The sequence below is a fragment of the Bufo gargarizans genome, chromosome 2 (genome assembly GCF_014858855.1).
Source record: "Bufo gargarizans isolate SCDJY-AF-19 chromosome 2, ASM1485885v1, whole genome shotgun sequence".
Classification (NCBI taxonomy): Eukaryota; Metazoa; Chordata; class Amphibia; order Anura; family Bufonidae; genus Bufo; species Bufo gargarizans.
Window position 1 is genome coordinate 415,807,641 of NC_058081.1, and position 19,676 is coordinate 415,827,316.

General features: G+C 45.1%; 1 protein-coding gene and 1 long non-coding RNA gene across 2 annotated transcripts in view; one reads left to right on the forward strand and one right to left on the reverse strand.

Moving 5' to 3' along the window:
• Positions 1 to 15,967, reverse strand: part of LOC122928246 (catenin alpha-1) — a 111,678-nt gene extending 95,711 nt beyond the window's left edge. The window contains exon 1 of the mRNA XM_044280891.1: positions 15,689 to 15,967. The gene's annotated coding sequence lies outside the window, so the exon portion shown is untranslated. The remainder of the gene's footprint in view (positions 1 to 15,688) is intronic.
• Positions 15,438 to 19,676, forward strand: part of LOC122928247 — a 32,782-nt gene continuing 28,543 nt past the window's right edge. The window contains exon 1 of the long non-coding RNA XR_006387866.1: positions 15,438 to 15,571. This is a non-coding gene — a long non-coding RNA (uncharacterized LOC122928247). The remainder of the gene's footprint in view (positions 15,572 to 19,676) is intronic.

Genomic DNA, 19,676 nt, shown 5'->3' on the forward strand with positions numbered 1-19,676 from the left:
TCTCCATAACAGCGCCACCCATAGATCCCCCTCTCCATAACAGCGCCACCCACAGATCCCCCTCTCCATAACAGCGCCACCCACAGATCCCCCTCTCCATAACAGCGCCACCCACAGATCCCCCTCTCCATAACAGCGCCACCCACAGATCCCCCTCTCCATAACTGCACCACCCACAGATCCCCCTCTCCATAACTGCGCCACCCACAGATCCGCCTCTCCATAACAGCGCCACCCACAGATCCCCCTCTCCATAACAGCGCCACCCATAGATCCCCCTCTCCATAACAGCGCCACCCATAGATCCCCCTCTCCATAACAGCGCCACCCACAGATCCCCCTCTCCATAACAGCGCCACCCACAGATCCACCTCTCCATAACAGCGCCACCCACAGATCCCCCTCTCCATAACAGCACCACCCACAGATCCCCCTCTCCATAACAGCGCCACCCATAGATCGCCCTCTCCATAACAGCGCCGTCCACAGATCCCCCTCTCCATAACAGCGCCACCCACAGATCCCCCTCTCCATAACAGCGCCACCCACAGATCCTCCCCATAATAGTGTCGTCCACAGATCCCCCCATAACAGTGCCATCCACAATTTGTTTTAATATGGCCTTTGAACATAATTTTTCAAGTAAAATCATATAAACTGCTTTGTTTTGTAATTTTGTCGTTTTTCCCGATTAATTGAATAAATGAATCGGCAACTAATCGATTATTCAAATAATCGTTAGCTGCAGCCCTACTTGCATATTATAATTTATACCAGCAAGAATTAGTCTTTATGTAGAAAACTATGATTTAAATCAAGTCTTGACTGACTAGTGATTTAAATCGGGATTTAAATCAGTTTGATTTAAATCAAATCCACCCTGCACAGGGATTTTATTATTATAGAGAGATTATTTATATATATATATATATATATATATATAATCCAATTGGTCCCTTCTTCTCTCCCCATTCAAATCTAATATACCGTATGTTTATGTATATAGCTGATATTAGTTGATAGCTAAGTTATCACATATGCGGTATGATGTGGTTTATAATATATGATCCAACCATATATCCTTATAATTACTCCAATTGTAATGGTGATATCCCTCTTATTTTCAATCCATATAGTCCCCACTTATGGATATAGTATATATATACTGTTGGTCACTGACCTAAGATAATATGTATTTTATATTATATCCATAATTCTTCTAAATCCCAGTTAGATTATTTTCTCAGATTATTTTCTCCATTCACCTTTATGTTGATAGAAATTATTCTTCAGTGGTATGCTTCTAACAGTAGTCAATAGTGTGTACTCACTGTTAGTAGTTTAAAGTTCACCGACCGTGGCTTCCCACGTGGTAGCAGTCGAGCTCACCTCTACCTATCTGTACTGGGTACGGATATTGCCTGTACTGCAATGGTGGTTGCTGGATCCCGATGTCTCGAGTGGTGCCGCTGTTCAGTCTCGGCATTCCATGTGATGCAGTGTGATATGTTCAAGCTGCCCAGGTTTTCATGAGATCATACCTGCAATGTCCATGGAGAGCGCCACACTTCTCTTTACTTTTCCAGCAAGGAGGTATTTCCTCAACAAATTGATGGGTTCTTTAGGTGGGTCCTGAATTCTGTAAATAATCTTACTAGACGTGGTTCAGAGTTTATCCAACTCCTCCTTCAGTGGCCATATTTGTTTGAAAATCCTTCCCACTTCTATAACAGTCTCTCCAGTCCCATCTAAAACCCCAACGGGATTTTCCATTTTGACCATTATTTAATACAGCTTTCTACTTGTCTTTGGGCAAATTCTCATCAGTTTTAACTTCCAAACATAATATATCCTGATCTTCTCCTTGTCCATTAACATAATAATGTTTCATATCTTTCAAAAATCGCATTGCAGTTTCAAAGCGTTTCTGATTATCTATTATTTCAGTTAATAGCATCCCTTATTTATTTTCTTGATTTCAATGGAACCTTGAAACATAAGTACCTGAATAACCAATATAGATAACCTTTCTATTAAGGGTATCAAACTTTTTAGATTGCAGGGATACATCTTCTCCTAATCACTGTATGTTTCTTATTGTTTATCTCAAATCAATTTCTAGTGTAAACTATTAATATATATTCTATTTTTCATTTGATGTTCATGTATACTTTATATATTCCCTCTATGTGACCCTCTTGCAACTCACTGTCATCCAAAGAGTTCACACATCTGGACGTATAGGATGGGGGCCTACTAGCGAAGGGAGATCGGAGTCCTGTTACAACAGCCTGACTCAGATTTCCCGTCACCGAAGGGCACCTATCCCTTATCTACAGAAAGCCAAAAAGTTGTAATTCTGCATTGAGTACCCCAGGTAAGAGTATATCAAAATAAAAAAATTCTTCTAGATTCTAGCCATGACATCCTAGTGATACGGTTTCCCCCTCTTCAATGTTTTGCTACCTTCTCGAAGGCCGCAAAGGTTAAACCTGTTGGATCTTGTGAAACTGTTTGAAATGTTTGGATAAAAAATGTTTTTCATATCTATTTTTTATATTTACTATAAGTTCAGATATCCTCGTTTTAAGTGTTCTGTTTGCCCTCCCTATGTATTGTTTCTTACAAGGGCACTCAATGATGTATATAACATGAGTTGAGCTAAATGTCAGAAATGCCCTTATTTTATAGGAAAAGGAGTTCCGTGTGGAACATAATTTTTATGTATTTTTGGGAAATGTAGTATTTTTGCATTTATAGAAACCTTTTATATTGAGCCAGTTGTGTATAGAGTGCTCTTCTCTTTTATTGTTTTTGTTTTAATAGACAGTGCTATTTTTAGTCCTAAATTTGGGGCCTGTGTGTAGATTTGTGGGGCAGTGGTCACTAAAGGGCCAAAGGTTTTGTCATTCAAAATATAGTGCGTTCAAAAATGACGTTTATACTCCGTTCTATTTTTTATATTGTATATTAAAGGGTAAAATGATCCGTATAACATTTCCCTTTTCTTCATTTCCTGTATCAATAGTGTCTGCTGCAAAAAAGGATTGCCTGTACATATTCCTCACTTTAAATAGGGATGCATCTTTAACACTAGATGGGTCTTCTTTTGTTATAAATTGCTCCCATAGTTCCTTCGCTTCCTCCTCGAATTTCTGAAATTACATTTAATTCGACAGAACTGTCCCATCGATATAAGTAGTATAGGGCAACTGTTCTCGTCAAACTAAATGGGGGAATTCGTGGATGGCACCGCTATGGGGGAATCCGTGGATGGCACCGCTATGGTACTTAGGGAAAGTTGGGGGGGGGGGGAAATAAAGTGCAACTGTTGCATCACCCTGATCGGGTGTCTGGGGTCCACATCACAGCTGTGTTACCCTAGACCCCCCAGGGGTGCTGCAGCTTGACCCCCCCCCCCCCCACACCTTTTTTTTTTTTGTGTACGCTGACTGTGGTCGGCACTCTTAGCGTCCGGCCACTGTTAGAGCATCGCCCACCCTACCACTGATCAGCAAGTTCAAAAAATTTTTAGCCTTTTTGGGGGTTTTCACCTTTTTTTTCTGTTAGGTTTAGGGCAAAGTCCGCGAACACCCGTGCCCCCACATACACGCACTCTAAATAAAGTTTTCCACTCACGCACACAACACATTGCCCTATGACCCGCCGGATGTTCTCAGACAAAGGAGGCAGACGCCCAGCTTATCTCCGATTCCGAGAGCCCCAGTGAGGACAAGGATGCCCCCACTTTCCTCTTGTTATCCGCGTCCTCCTCATCATATAGCGATGATGATGTGCCCCCAAGGCAACGGAGACGCCGCCAGGCGGAGCAAGGGGACTGCCACTGCTCTGGGGCTCGTACTAGTTTTCCAGCCCACCAGATAAGTCCACCTAAGCCCCCTACCAGTGAACTTGCATGGTGTACCCCAGAGGATTTTGAGCCTGTGATACCTGATTTTGTTGGCCAAACAGGAATCCAGATTCCCACAGTGGGCATCCCTGGGTATGACTATTTTAGTCTTTTTTTTTGAGTGACCACTTTGGAAATCTGATGGTGGGGCAAACGAACTTGTACGCCCAACAGTTCATTGCTCAACACCTGGACTCCTTTTTGGCTAGGGCCGGTGGCTGGACTCCGGTCAGTGCAGCCGAGATGAGGACATTTTGGGGCCTCGTGCTGCACAAAAAACCCAGTGTCAGGCTGTACTGGAGTGGGGACGTCCTCTACCAGACCCCACTTTACAGTACGGCCATGACACGCTCCCAATTTGAGGCCATTCGGAAATGCCTGCATTATGCAGATAATGCAGCATGTCCCCCCTAAGGTGATCCTGCCTATGACCGCTTGTACAAAATCAGGCCGGTCATCGATCACTTCGGGGCCAAATTTTTGGAGGCCTACGTACCTGGAAAGGAGGTCGCGGTTGATGAGTCTCTCATTGCTTTGAAGGGGAGACTCATTTTCCTCCAGTATGTTCCCTCTAAGCAGGCGAGTTATGGCGTGAAGCTGTACAAACTTTGTGAGAGTACCTCAGGGTACACTTACAAGTTTCGTGTGTACGAGGGGCGAGACTCCCATATTCAACCCCCAGAATGTCCCCCCCCATTCTGGGTGTTAGCAGGAAACTTGTGTGGGACCTTATGCACCCACTGCTAGATAAGGGTTACCACCTGTAGGTGGATAACATTTATACTAGTATCCCCTTGCTCCAGTCCCTCGCTGCCAGATCCACGTCCGTTTGTGGGACCGTGCTGAAAAATCAACGCGGCCTCCCTACCTACCCCTTCCAGGTACCTATTCCCAGGGGTAAGACACGTGCCCTTACCAGTGGAAACCTGTTGCTGGTCAGATATAAGGACAAGAGGAATGTCCTTGTACTGTCCACAATTCACGGTAACAGCATGACCCCTGTCCCTGTGCGATGTACCGCGGCAACGGTCCTCAAGCCCAATTGTATCGTTGACTACATGGTGCGCAACTGCGTGTGAAAATAGATACAAAGAGAAGGACACATTGTACAAATGAGAATGCAATACAGATACAATAGGTCAAACAATATCGGTTAGAGGCAACAAATTACAAGAGGCGAGACAGGCTAGTGGGAGAACAGGGACTTTAGAGAAATACAGCCATATCATTTTTATAATTTAATCTGTGCGGACCCATGGCATTAGTCCTGATGATCCATCGAGCCTCCCGCTGCAGCAGGAGGCGGTGGCGATCACCACCCATAGGGATGGGTCCCACAGCCTCGATGCCAGCAAAAGAGAGGCTAGATAGATCACCATCATGGGCCGCGCAGACATGGTCAATCAGGCGGGGAGAACCCCGACCTGTCTTAATGGAACTTAAATGCTCCCGTACTCTTTCGAATAAAGGTCTTATAGTTTTACCAATGTAAAACCTGCAACAAGAACACGTTATGACGTAGACTACGTGAGATGTACGACACGTGATGAAGTCTTTGACTTTATGTATGACCCCCTTCCCCCCAAAGATAGTATTTTTCTCAGCGAATTTTGGAAACAGAAAGAACACATACCGCACGTGTAATTACCCTGCCGTTTTCTGTTCTGTAACCAATTGGTTTGTCTGAAATGTCTCAACACACTGTGGACTAATCTATCTTTCAGAGTGTGGCATTTTTTAAAAGTAACAAGGGGTCTTAATTTCCCAAAAGAAGACTTCCCTCCTAAATGGTCCCAATTATTTAACACAGCTTGTCTCACTATATCTGCTGCTGGACTAAATTTGAAGACAAATGCAAATCTGTCTTGGTTGCTGTCCTCGATCTTATCCCTAAGGAGATTATGACGTGAATGCCGGCTGGCACGATATAAAGCATTGACAACGTTTCTTACTGGGTAACCCCTCTCCAGCAGCCTTTCCTTAAGTTGGTGGGCTTGCCTGAAATAGCACTCATCCGTGCTATTAATTCTACGTAAATGGATGAATTGTCCAAAAGGGACAGCATCCTTCACCGCGGGGGAATGAAAGCTGGTCTGTTGGAGCAGCGAGATTGTTGCGGTTGGCTTACGAAAACCTGTTGTATGGAGTACACCATCAACTGTGGTGACTCTTACATCCAGAAAATCCAGAGAATTACCACCAAAGTTGAGGGTAAGGGCTCATTCAGACAGCCGTATGCTATCCGCAAAAATGCAGATCCGTTTTTTTGCGGATTAGACGCTGACCTATTCACTTCTATGGGGCCCTTTTCTATTCCAAGGTTCCGCAAAATAAATGAAACCTGTCCTATACTTGTCCGTGAAAATCAGGACATGGCCCTATTAAAGTCTATGGGTCAGCAAAAATACTAAATGCTATCCGTTTTTTTGCGGATCAGTTTTTTTTGCGGATCCGCAAAAAAAACGGATAGCATTCAGTATTTTTGCGGACAGCATACGGCCGTCTGAATGAGCCCTAAACCTCATATTCATGTGATTAGTCTCATTTAAAAGTTGAACAAAATGCAGGAAGGGGTTCCCCAATAAGAAGACGTATATGTCATCAAATACCGCCAGATACAGGTTCGCGAAGGTACACAACACCGGTGTACCCATCGCTGTACCTAGTATCTGGCGGTACCACTGCCGGTCAAATTGGAACACGTTGTTAGGGAGTACTAAATCTAAGGATTCTTGTATGAACCTCCAAAAAAATAGGATTCTTGTCGGAGCAACTCAAAACCATGGCTCTGGCCTTCAAACCCAAATCATGGGGAATTCTCGTATATAAACTCTCCACGTCTAAGGACACAAGGCGGAGTTCCTCCCGCCACTCAAAGTTATTGAAAGCGCGGAGGAAATCTCCGGTGTCCTTTAGATACGAATGGAGTGCCCCTAAGTAAAGGCCTCAATAGCCAGTCGACATACCTAGAGATGGGTTCGGTCGCTGATCCCATCCCAGCAACAATTGGTCGTCCCGGAGGATGGGACAGCGATTTATGTATTTTCGGGACGAAATACCAAGTAGGGTTCTTAGGGAACTTTGGAGTCAGTCTCTCCAAGATGCTCTTGGGCAGAAATTGTATATCAATATACTTATCGAGGAGTGACTGTACCCTGGCCAGTACAGACGGGACTGGGTTCTCACTAAGTTTTTCATATACATTTCTATCTTCCAACTGCCTAGCCGCTTCCTCCAAATAATAAACCTTGGTCATCAGGACCACATTACCCCCTTTGTCGGCGGGCTTAATGACAACATAGTCAAGACCATAAAGCCACTGTAGAGCAGACCGTTCTTCACGAGTAATATTAAGGGGTGCCATTGGATAAATCAGTGCACGTACATCCCTAAGGGCCCTTTCACACTTGCGTTGTCCGGATCCGGCGTGTACTCCACTTGCCGGAGGTACACGCCGGATCCGGAAAAACGCAAGTGTACTGAAAGCATTTGAAGACGGATCTGTCTTCAAAATGCTTTCAGTGTTACTATGGCAGCCAGGACGCTATTAAAGTCCTGGTTGCCATAGTAGGAGCGGGGAGCGGGGGAGCGGCATACTTACAGTCCGTGCGGCTCTCGGGGCGCTCCAGAGTGACGTCAGAGCGCCCCAGGCGCATGGATGACGTGTACATGCGATCACGTCATCCATGCGCCTGGGGTGCCCTGACGTCACTCTGGAGCGCCCCGGGAGCCGCACGGACGGTAAGTATGCTGCTCCCCCGCTCCCCGCTACACTTTACCATGGCTGCCAGGACTTTAGCGTCCCCGCAGCCATGGTAACCATTCAGAAAAAGCTAAACGTCGTATCCGGCAATGCGCCGAAACGACGTTTAGCTTAAGGCCGGATCCGAATCAATGCCTTTCAATGGGCATTAATTCCGGATCCGGCTTTGCGGCAAGTGTTCAGGATTTTTGGCCGGAGCAAAAAGTACAGCATGCTGCGGTATTTTCTCCGGCCAAAAAACGTTCCGTTCTGGAATGGAAGACATCCTGATGCCTCCTGAACGGATTTCTCTCCATTCAGAATGCATGGGGATAATCCTGATCAGGATTCTTCCGGCATAGAGCCCCGACGACGGAACTCTATGCCGGATCCGGACAAAGCAAGTGTGAAAGGGGCCTTAGTTCTCTTTTGTGGAAAAGGTCAATAGCAGAGCCCGCCGGCATAGGGGGAAGAAAAGTGGACTTGATGCCGCCCGAAAACAATTCCCAACACTCAGGTGCAACGTTATTATTGCTCTCGATGTCCGCAAGGAACTGTACACACAATCTCTTTAGTATCAAAGCGATGCTGTAAATGAAAATCAGCACAAGTCATGTGTGCAGGGACCTCACCAAGTAGTGGTGGGAAACGTGTAGAACTGCTTTCTGAGAAAAAAATTTTAAGAAACAATTTACGCACAGCTCTGTATAAATCTATTTCAAAGTCGACAGGGTTAAATTGTTCCACCAAGCTGTATCCCAACCCACTTTGGAGGAGTGAGAGATAGCTCGGGGGCAATTCATGTGTGGTGAGGTTAATGACAATGTTGGGAGAGTCCTGCATCAGGGGGGCTGGATAGAATGTCTCTACTGTTTCCAGGAGACTTGTCTCCTCCTTCTCATGGATTTGCAGATTTGGGTGCTTCTTCCCCTTTCGTTTCTCTCGTCCCCTTCGGGTTCTTTTCCTAAAGGGGGGCTGTTGTTCACCCGGGCAGATGCTCCATTTTCTGACTGACTAGAATCTGAGTCAGTGGTCCAGAAGTCGCTACGGGTGCGGCGGGGATTATGTCGAGGACGACCTCTCTTTTTGTTACAGTCAAAGACTGTCATTCTCATAATTGTTCTTATCTCTCAAAAACGTATCTCTTTTTTTCTCCTTTATTTCAGTTTGAGTAACGGTAAGCTTTTTACTTAACCTATCTTTTTTTTTGCGCCTTTTTTTTTTTTTTTTATAAAGGGGTCCATTTTTATACGGCAGAAAATACGGTAAAGAGAAGTGTGGAGCTCTCCATGAACATTGCAGGTATGGCCCCATGAAAACATGGGCAGCTTGAACATATCACTCTACATCACGTGGAACGCCGAGACTGAACAGCGGCACCACGCAAGACATCGGGATCCAGCAACTACCATTGCAGTACAGGCAATATCCGTACCCAGTACAAAGATGAAGAGGTATAGGTGAGCTTGACTGCTACCACGTGGGACGCCACGGTCGGTGAACTTTAAACTACTAACAGTGAGTACACACTACTGACTACTGTTAGAAGCATACCACTAAAGAAGAATTGCTATCAACATAAAGGTGAATAGAGAAAATAATCTAACTGGGATTTAGAAGAATTATGGACATAATATAAAATACTGTAACGACACCCCAGGCATAAAAGGGGTTAAAACCGTTTAGGCGATCTTCCCCTTCCAGAGCCACAGACACAGCTACTTACAGAACACCAAACTCCCGAACTGGAAACCATATGAATGCAGCATACAGCTGAATAGGAAAAACCATATGAAAGGTTTACACTCCTAGCAGTCGAACTGGCAGCATACAATCCCCCCAAGAATGAGACCAAGCTCTGTGTTGAGGGTAAAGCAGTGGGCAGCCAGAGCTGTGGGTTTATTGTCCTTATATACACATTAGTACCACCCACAGGGTTTTGTAAAACAACCAGTAACCCCGTACAATACACTCAGACACTCCCACACAAAATCCTCCCCTCTGCCTGTGATACAATTACCTTACACAATGGGTTAATGTAATTATCACAGGCGGAAGAATAAACAGTTTTACACAATGTCTTCTGTCCTGGAGACAATTGGGAAGTAATCCAATTTATCTCCAAGGGCAGAGGCAAAACTCCATTAGCCACATGGTAGCAAAAGACAATAAAAAAATATTTAACTGTGCAGCTATTGCATGAAACATAGACGTTTAACAAATCCTCAGATGGCTTGGATCTGAGCGCTCAATTTATCCGAACAGCGCTCAGATGCCACAAACACAGTCAAATCGCCATGGGGTTTAAGTTTAGCATGGGCTGATGAGAGGGCCCATAATCTTGGGGCAAGAGGCTGGCAACCAGGCTTCTCCAGCACCCAGTGGCGAGGTTGGTTTCGCCACAAATACATATTACCTTATGTCAGTGACCAACAGTATATCTATACTATATCCATAAGTGTGGACTATATGGATTGAAAATAAGAGGGATATCACCATTACAATTGGAGTAATTATAAGGATATATGGTTGGCTCATATATTATAAACCACATTTTAGAATAGTGGAAAGAATATATATTCCTCATATAAAGATGTATAGTGAGTTCTCTGTGTTTCTAGATGGGGAATGAACAGGATATATGTGTAGTTTATAGTGGAAATAACATATATATCACATATACAGATGTATAGTGAGTTCCCTGTGCTTTCTAGATAGGGAGTAAACAGGATATATATGTCTAGATTATAGTGGAAAGAACATATATTTCTCATATACAGGTGTATAGTGCAATCACTGTGCTTTGTAGATGGGGAGTAAACAGGATATACAGTGGATATAAAAAGTCTACACACCCGTGTTAAAACAAAGATAAATCATTTCAGAACTTTTTCCGCCTTTAATGTTACCTATAAACTGTACCACTCAATTGAAAAACAAACTAAAATCTTTTAGGTGGAGGGGGAAAAAAAAAAAACTAAAAATAATGTGGTTGCATAAGTGTGCACACCCTATTATAACTGGGGATGTAGCTGTGTTCAGAATTAAGCAATCACATTCAAAATCATGTTAAATAGGAGTCAGCATACCCCTGCCATCATTTAAAGTGCCTCTAATTACCCCCAAATAAAGTTCAGCTGCTCTAGTTGGTCTTTCCTGAAATGTTCTTAGTCGCATCCCACAGCAAAAGCCATGGTCCACAGAGAGCTTCCAAAGCATCAGAGGGATGTCATTGTTAAAAGGTATCAGTCAGGAAAAGGGTACAAAAGAATTTCCAAGGCATTAGATATACCATGGAACACAGTGAAGACAGTCATCATCAAGTGGAGGAAATATGGCACAACAGTGACATTACCAAGAACTGGATGTCTCTCCAAAATTGATGAAAAGAGAAGAAAACTGGTCTGGGAGGCTACCAAGAGGCCTACAGCAACATTAAAGGAGCTACAGGAATATCTGGCAAATACTGGCTGTGTGGTACATGTGACAACAATCTCCCGTATTCTTCATATGTCTGGGCTATGGTGTAGAGTGGCAAGACGAAAGCCTTTTCTTAAGAAAAACATCTAAGCCAGGCTACATTTTGCAAAAACACATCTGAAGTCTCCCAAAAGCATGTGGGAAAAGGTGCTATGGTCTGATGAAACCAAGGTTGAACTTTTCGGCCTTAATTCCAAAAGATATGTTTGGCGCAAAAACAACACTGCATTTCACCAAAAGAACACCATACCCACAGTGAAGCATGGTGGTGGCAGCATCATGCTTTGGGGCTGTTTTTCTTCAGATGGAACTGGGGCCTTAGTTAAAGGAAACCTGTCACCATGATTTAGCGCATAGAGCTGGGGACATGGGCTGCTAGATGGCCACTAGCACATCTGCAGTACCCAGGTCCCATAGCTCTCTGCGCTTTTATGGTGTTAAAATACAGTTTTTAGTGATATGCAAATTACCTCCTATGTGTCCTGTAGCCGGAGATGAGTCCAGCGGAAGGGAGCCCAGCACCGCCCCGCGTCCGCCGAATCTCCTCCTTGCCTGCTGACGTCATAGAGCTGCAGTGCCGAAATCTCGCGATGCGCGAGCTAGCGCATGCGTAGTTCGTTCCCTGTGCTGATTCCAGTACAGGGAATGAACATGATGCCGAGACTGCGCATGCGCTAGCTCGCGCATCGCGAGATTTCGGCACTGCAGCTCTATGACGTCAGCAGGCAAGGAGGAGATTCGGCGGACGCGGGGCGGTGCTGGGCTCCCTTCCGCTGGACTCATCTCCGGCTACAGGACACATAGGAGGTAATTTGCATATCACTAAAAACGGTATTTTAACACCATAAAAGCGCAGAGAGCTATGGGACCTGGGTACTGCAGATGTGCTAGTGGCCATCTAGCAGCCCATGTCCCCAGCTCTATGCGCTAAATCATGGTGACAGGTTCCCTTTAAGCTAGAGGGAATTATGAACAGTTCCAAATACCAGTCAATATTGGCACAAAATCTTCAGGCTTCTGCTAGAAAGCTGAATATGAAGAGGCACTTCATCTGTCAGCATGACAATGACCCAAAGCATATATCTAAATCAACAAAGGAATGGCTTCACCAGAAGAAGATTAGAAGATTCAAGTTTTGGAATGGCCCAGCCAGAGCCCAGACCTGAATCCAATTGAAAATCTGTGGGGGAATCTGAAGAGGGCTGTGCCCAGGAGATGCCCTCGCAATCTGACAGATTTGGAGTGTTCTTGCAAAGAAGAGTGGGCAAATCTTGCCAAGTCAAAATGTGCCATGCTGATAGACTCATACTCAAAAAGACTGAGTGATGTAATAAAATCAAAAGGTGCTTTAACAAAGTATTAGTTTAAGGGTGTGCACACTTATGCAACCATATTTTATTTTTATATTTTTTCTTCCCTCTACCTAAAAGATTTCAGTTTGTTTTTAAATTGAGTTGTACAGTTTATAGGTCACATTAAAAGGTGGAAAAAGTTCTGAAATGATTTATCTTTGTCTCATTTTTTTTTTTTACAGCACAGAAACCTGACATTTTAACAGGGGTGTGTAGACTTTTATCCATTGTATATGTTCTTTCCACTATAAACTACACATATATCCTGTTCATTCCCCATCTAGAAAGCACAGAGAACTAATTATACATCTGTATGAGGAATATATGTTTTTTCCACTATAAACTACACATACAGCCAGGTCCATAAATATTGGGACATCGACACAATTTGACATTTTTGGCCCTATACACCACCACAATGGATTTGAAATGAAACGAACAAGATGTCCTTTAACTGCAGACTGTCAGCTTTAATTTGAGGGCATTTACATCCAAATCAGGTGAACGGTGTAGGAAATACAACCGTTTGCATATGTGCCTCCCACTTGTTGAGGGACCAAAAGTAATGGGACAGAATAATAATCATAAATCAAACTTTCACTTTTTAATACTTGGTTGCAAATCCTTTGCCGTCAAATTACAGCCTGAAGTCTGGAATGCATAGACATCACCAGATGCTGGGTTTCATCCCTGGTGATGCTCTGGCAGGCCTCTACTGCAACTGCCTTCAGTTCCTGCTTGTTCTTGGGGCATTTTCCCTTCAGTTTTGTCTTCAGCAAGAGAAATGCATGTTCAATCAGATTCAGGTCAGATGATTGACTTGGCCATTGCAGAACATTTAAATTCTTTCCCTTAAAAAAACTCTTTGGTTGCTTTTGCAGTATGCTTTTGGTCATTCTCCATCTGTACTGTGAAGTGCCGTCTAATGAGTTCTGAAGCATTTGGCTGAATATGAGCAGATAATATTGCCCGCAACACTTTAGAATTCCTCCTGCTGCTTTTGTCAGCAGTCACATCATCAATAAATACAAGAGAACCAGTTCCATTGGCAGCCATACATGCCCACGCCATGACACTACCACCACCATGGTTCACTGATGAGGTGGTATGCTTAGGATCATGAGCAGTTCCTTTCCTTCTCCATACTCTTCTCTTCCCATCACTCTGGTACAAGTTGATTTTGGTCTCATCTGTTCATAGGATGTTGTTCCAGAACTGTGAAGGCTTTTTTAGATGTCGTTTGGCAAACTCTAATCTGGCCTTCCTGTTTTTGAGGCTCACCAATGGTTTACATCTTGTGGTGAATCCTCTGTACTCACTCTGGTGAAGTCTTCTCTTGATTGTTGACTTTGACACACATACACCTACCTCCTGGAGAGTGTTCTTGATCTGGCCAACTGTTGTTAAGGGTGTTTTTTTCACCAAGGAAAGAATTCTTCTGTCATCCACCACAGTTGTTTTCCGTGGTCTTCCGGGTCTTTTGGTGTTGCCGAGCTCACCGCTGCGTTCCTTCTTTTTAAGAATCTTCCAAACAGTTGTTTTGGCCACACCTAATGTTTTTGCTATCTCTCTGATGGGATTGTTTTGTTTTTTCACCCCAATGGTGGCTTGCTTAACTGATAGTGACAGCTCTTTGGATATTATCTTGAGAGTTGACAGCAACAGATTCCAAATGCAAATAGCACACTTGAAATGAACTCTGGACCTTTTATCTGCTCATTGTTTTGGGGATAATGAAGGAATAACACACACCTGGCCATGGAACAGCTGAGAAGCCAATTGTCCCATTACTTTTGGTCCCTTAACAAGTGGGAAGCACATATACAAACTGTTGTAATTCCTACACCGTTCACCTGATTTGTATGTAAATACCCTCAAATTACAGCTGACAGTCTGCATTTAAAGCACATCTTGTTCGTTTCATTTCAAATCCATTGTGGCGGTGTATAGTGCTAAAAATGTTAGAATTGGGTTGATGTCCCAATATTTATGGACCTGACTGTATATCCTGTTCAGAAAGCACAGATAACCCACTATACACCTGTATAGGAGGAATATATGTTCTTTGTACTATATAAACTACATATATATCCTGTTCACTCCCCATCTAGAAAGCACAGGGAACTCGCTATACACCTGTATAGGAGGAATATAGGTTCTTTACACATATATCCTGTCTGTCATTCCTTTTAGTAGGTCCCTACACATATAACCCGTCTGTCATTCCTTTTAGTAGGTCCCTACACATATATCCCGTCTGTCATTCCTTTTAGTAGGTCCCTACACATATATCCCGTCTGTCATTCCTTTTAGTAGGTCCCTACACATATATCCCGTCTGTCATTCCTTTTAGTAGGTCCCTACACATATATCCCGTCTGTCATTGCTTTTAGTAGGTCCCTACACATATATCCCGTCTGTCATTCCTTTTAGTAGGTCCCTACACATATATCCCGTCATTCCTTTTAGTAGGTCCCTACACATATATCCCGTCTGTCATTCCTTTTAGTAGGTCCCTACACATATATCCTGTTCACTCCCCATCTAGAAAGCACAGGGAACTTGCTATACACCTGTATAGGAGGAATATATGTTTATTACAGAAATACAGGAAACGGATTATACCTATGTCTGTAGCTTTACAAATGAATCCTATAGTCCATTGCTTTAGTATGTGTGCTGAAGCCCTGAGACCCCTGCAGGGTGAAGCTGAAAACTGGCCCCTACGTGGGGCCCGCTCCCAGGCATTACTACTGCTCCGCTGACAGCCGTCCTGACATGGAAACACCATCTGTTACACGATGACCGGGCTCACTGCATGGGTGCTGCCAGTCAACAAGCCCAGTGCCAGCAGGAAAGTGGTTCCCATAGTGGACCGGGCGTGGCGGACAGGAACATTCCTGCTGGCGGAAGGAGGGGCCCCAGACGGGCACAGTCCCCTGGATGGAGTCGTGGGTCCCAGGCTTTAGGGAACTGCCGCCACAGAACGCAACTGAAAGGAACTCGACTCCAAAGCAGCCATTTTCTCAGCAGAGGGGTGCTGCTGCCACCCCCATATCAACCCCAACAGCTACTGGGCTGAAACAGGTGAAGTGCTCCTCCGCAGTCTTCCCTGGGAGGTCCCGGCACTTAGTGCCTACTAACGGGGGCTGAGCGCGAACCCACACATGCCCAACATGTCGCCTCAGCTCTCCAGATACCTACCTGCAACTGTGCCTCAACTGCACTCCTGACAAAGCTAAGCGGGGCCACAGCCCAACTCCAATTCCACTTCTCCCAGGTCGGGCTGGTAGTAGGAAGCAGGATGGCCAGGCGGGCAGTTCCTGTCTGCAGACCCCTCCCAGGGTGCGGGCCGTCTCCTTCCACGGTCATGTGAGCCCTGCCCGCCGGTGTGCAGGGCGAGGGCAGCGCAGGAATGTCTGCGAGCTCTGGCTACTGAGGTACAGCCGTGGTGAGATGGGGAAGCAGCCGAACTGAACTTGGTGCAGCCGCTTCTCTTCTGGCCGACGTGTTCCCCATATGCTGGGAGATGAGTTCCTCTGTGAGTCACCAACTCTGTTTGCTGTCAGTGAGTGCCACTCAAGTTGACAGCTACAGTCTTAAGTTTATAGTAGTAGGGGTATATTCACACATAGTGGTGGAGAAAACTGCATCAGAAAAAAGGCATGTTTTACGCCTGTGTGGCTTGTGTGAATACTCCCATGGCATAGGTTACACCTGCCATCTTCACCAACCTTGCAGCTTCTGGCACATGGATCTCCAGAGATGCACCATAATTGAAAGGCATGCCTCTAATCATTTTCTCCAGATCTAATACAGATGAGGCTCAGGACCAGTGATGGCCAGTTCGCATTGTTTGCCCGCGAACATATGCGGGCTGCTATCTTTTTTCACAAGTCCGGCGAGGCACAGGTAAGGCTACTTTTACACTAGCGTTCGGGGCTCCGCTTGTGAGTTCCGTTTGAAGGCTCTTACAAGCGGCCCTGAACGCATCCGTAGTGCCCCAATGCATTCTGAGTGGATGCGGACCCGCTCAGAATGCATCAGTCTGGCACCGTTTGGCCTCCGCTCAGCAAGCGGACACCCGAACACTGCGGAGGCAAACGGATCCGTCCAGACTTACAATGTAAGTCAATGGGGACGGATCCGTTTGAAGTTGACACAATATGGCTCAATTTCAAACGGATCCGCCCCCCATTGACTTTCAATGTAAAGTCTGTACGGATCCGTCTGAGCAACTTTTACACTTAGAATTTTTTCTAAAATATAATCCAGACGGATCCGTTCTGAACGGATCCCATAGTCTGCATTATAGGAGCGGATCCGTCTGTGCAGACACCAGACGGATCCGCTCCGAACGTAAGTGTGAAAGTAGCCTTAGCCCTTACCTGTGCCGCGAGCCGGTCTGAAAACAAATGCGGTCATCAGGAGCAGGCAGTTCCGAGAACAGCCCGATGAAGGCCTCCGGTGGCTGTTCTCGGAACTGCCTGCTCCCGCTGACCGCACTTGTTTTCAGACCGGCTCGCGCACAGGTAAGGGCTTACCTGTGCCTCGTCGGACTTGTGAAAAAAGATAGCAGCCCGCATATGTTCGCGGGCGAACAATACGAACTGGCCATCACTGCTCAGGACCACTCTACCCTGTATCTAAAAGGCACATTAGGGCTGCAGCTCCACAATGATTTGGGTCACAAAACCTGAAATATTTTCATATTGAAAAATTCAACATGGTAAGATTTCTTGCATTTGTCACAAGCTTTTTGTGACTTTTTGCCATAGAATTTCAACCAAAAATCATTGTGGTACCTAAGGCTACTTTCACACTGGCGTTTTGGCTTTCAGTTTGTGAGATCCGTTTCAGGGCTCTCACAAGCGGTCCAAAACGGATCAGTTCATCCCTAATGCATTCTGAATGGGTAAGGATCCGCTCAGAAGGCATCAGTTTGCATCCGTTCTGTCTCTATTCCGCTTTAGAGGCAGACACCAAAACGCTGATTGCAGCGTTCTGGTGTCCGGATGATGAAACTGAGCCAAACGGGGTCCCCCCATCAAAGTGGGTTCCTCATGGGGTCAGGATATTAGGTATAATGATAAATTGCGATAGAGTAAATCAGATAAATAACAAATGATACAGTGAGATAGCAGAGATAGACAGGATGATAGATACTACTATCTGTCTCACTGTTTAGAAGTCAGCCGGAGTGATATTCAAAGCCTGATACCTGAAAAAGAAGAGGTACCTATATAAAATCCATTCAAAATAACATTGTGTCTATAACACTCATACATGTTAGTAATAAAGACTTACTTGACCTCCAAACTTCAGACGTGTGCCACCCCCTGCAGATGCCTGATACTGTGGGCATACAGGGGCCACGGCGCACTGACCTTTAAATCGCGTGCCAGGGCCTCCCTCCAACGGATGTAGCCAATCCTGAATAAACACCAAATCTAGCCGCATTACCTATCAGGTGACTGGCAAACGGTCTGTGGAGCGCGCGTCTGCTCCTTCTGACGGGCACTGAAATTCTGCATCCTGCCTGTGGAATGCAGCTATGGAACGCAGGTAACTTACGGTATACAAAGATGATAACTTCCGGCCGGTGGAACTCAACATGGGCCGCATACGACCGGCAGGAGTATATAATTGAGCCTCAGGTATGCATGCAATGAGTTCAATTCAGGCTACATCGTGAGATGCATTAGTATATTAAATAGGGAGGATGGGTACCTACGTCCCCACAGGGTAAATTAACCCCATAGAATATCTAAACATATGAAACCCTGAACACTAATATATTGGGGAAACAAGGATAATGCCTAAAGCCCCACATGTTAAATTAACCCTATAGTGCCTGGGAGAATAATTCATATAGAGTATCCAGACATATAAAACCCACAGAATCAGGACATTCTGAAACAACCATAGTATTATCCAGAACCATAATTGTTATAAGATAAAGGGAGACCCCAGAGGATGTAAGGGACCACCTACCGAAGTGCACTAAGGACTTAATATATATCCCTCTGTGTCAAGATGCTATAAACATTTGGATGCTTCACGCCTCACTGGCTCAGCTATGGCTACCCTTCAGGTCATTGAGACAGACTACATATAAAATAAGGACATACTGACCATTCCATTATTCTTAGATATAACAACTGAATGTGAGCCTCTCATTGAGTCTAAATGGTCTCTTTCTGTAGGATCTTCCTGTCCCAGTGCCCACCCATCGGTGATGGGGGATCACCTCCAGTACCGTGGATTTAAAACTCTTGGATTGCCAGAATGGGCCTCCATGACGCGATTAGGAGACGTGCATGTTCGCATACACGTCTCCTAACTTCTCTACTAGTTTTGCCTACATAGTCTTTAGAACACGAGCACTGACAGATGTAAATTGTCCCTTTGGTTTTACAGTTGGCAAAATCCCAAATGGTAAATACCTCGTTCATTGCCGAGCAGGTAATAGTTTTAGAGGTTGAGACGTACTTGCATGCTTTACATGTTCCACAACGGAATATGCCCAGGGGGGCGATGGTCAAGCCAAGTTCCCACGCTTGGCAAGGTGGTATAGTGACTGTGGACTAAACGATCCCTGAGACTTCTCCCCCTGCGGTATGTTACTCTAGGGGTGGGTGTAACCACCTTAGACAGATCTTGTTCCATAGCTAAAATTGGCCAATATCTACCCAAAATCTTCCTCACTTCCGGCTAATCTCCACTTTTCATGCGGCGAACCCTGATCAGTGTAGTACCCTCTGTCTGGGTACTCCGTGGTGTTAGAAGGATAGATCTATCTTTTAGTGACGCTTGTTTATAGGCTTCTTTCAGGATGTTCTGTGGGTAGCCCCTATCAAGAAATCTCCTCTGTAGTAATCTAGCCTCCTGGTGAAATAGTTCAGGATCGAAGCAGTTTCTACGAACCTGTAGATACTGACCCTTCAGGATACCCCTTTTAAGGGGAAAGGGGTGATGACTGTCCCAGTGGCGGATGGAATTAGTGGCCGTTGGCTTTCTAAACAATGTTGTAACCAGTTGTCACAGCGGACGTACACCCAGTATCAAAGACAACACCCCAACCAGGCTCTGTACGAGAGACAGGGGAAGGGTCACCTCCTAGCTTATCCCTGACCTCTTTCCCTGCACTGCTCAGCCCACAGTAGACCTTGAAGGTAGGTGTACTAGTGTT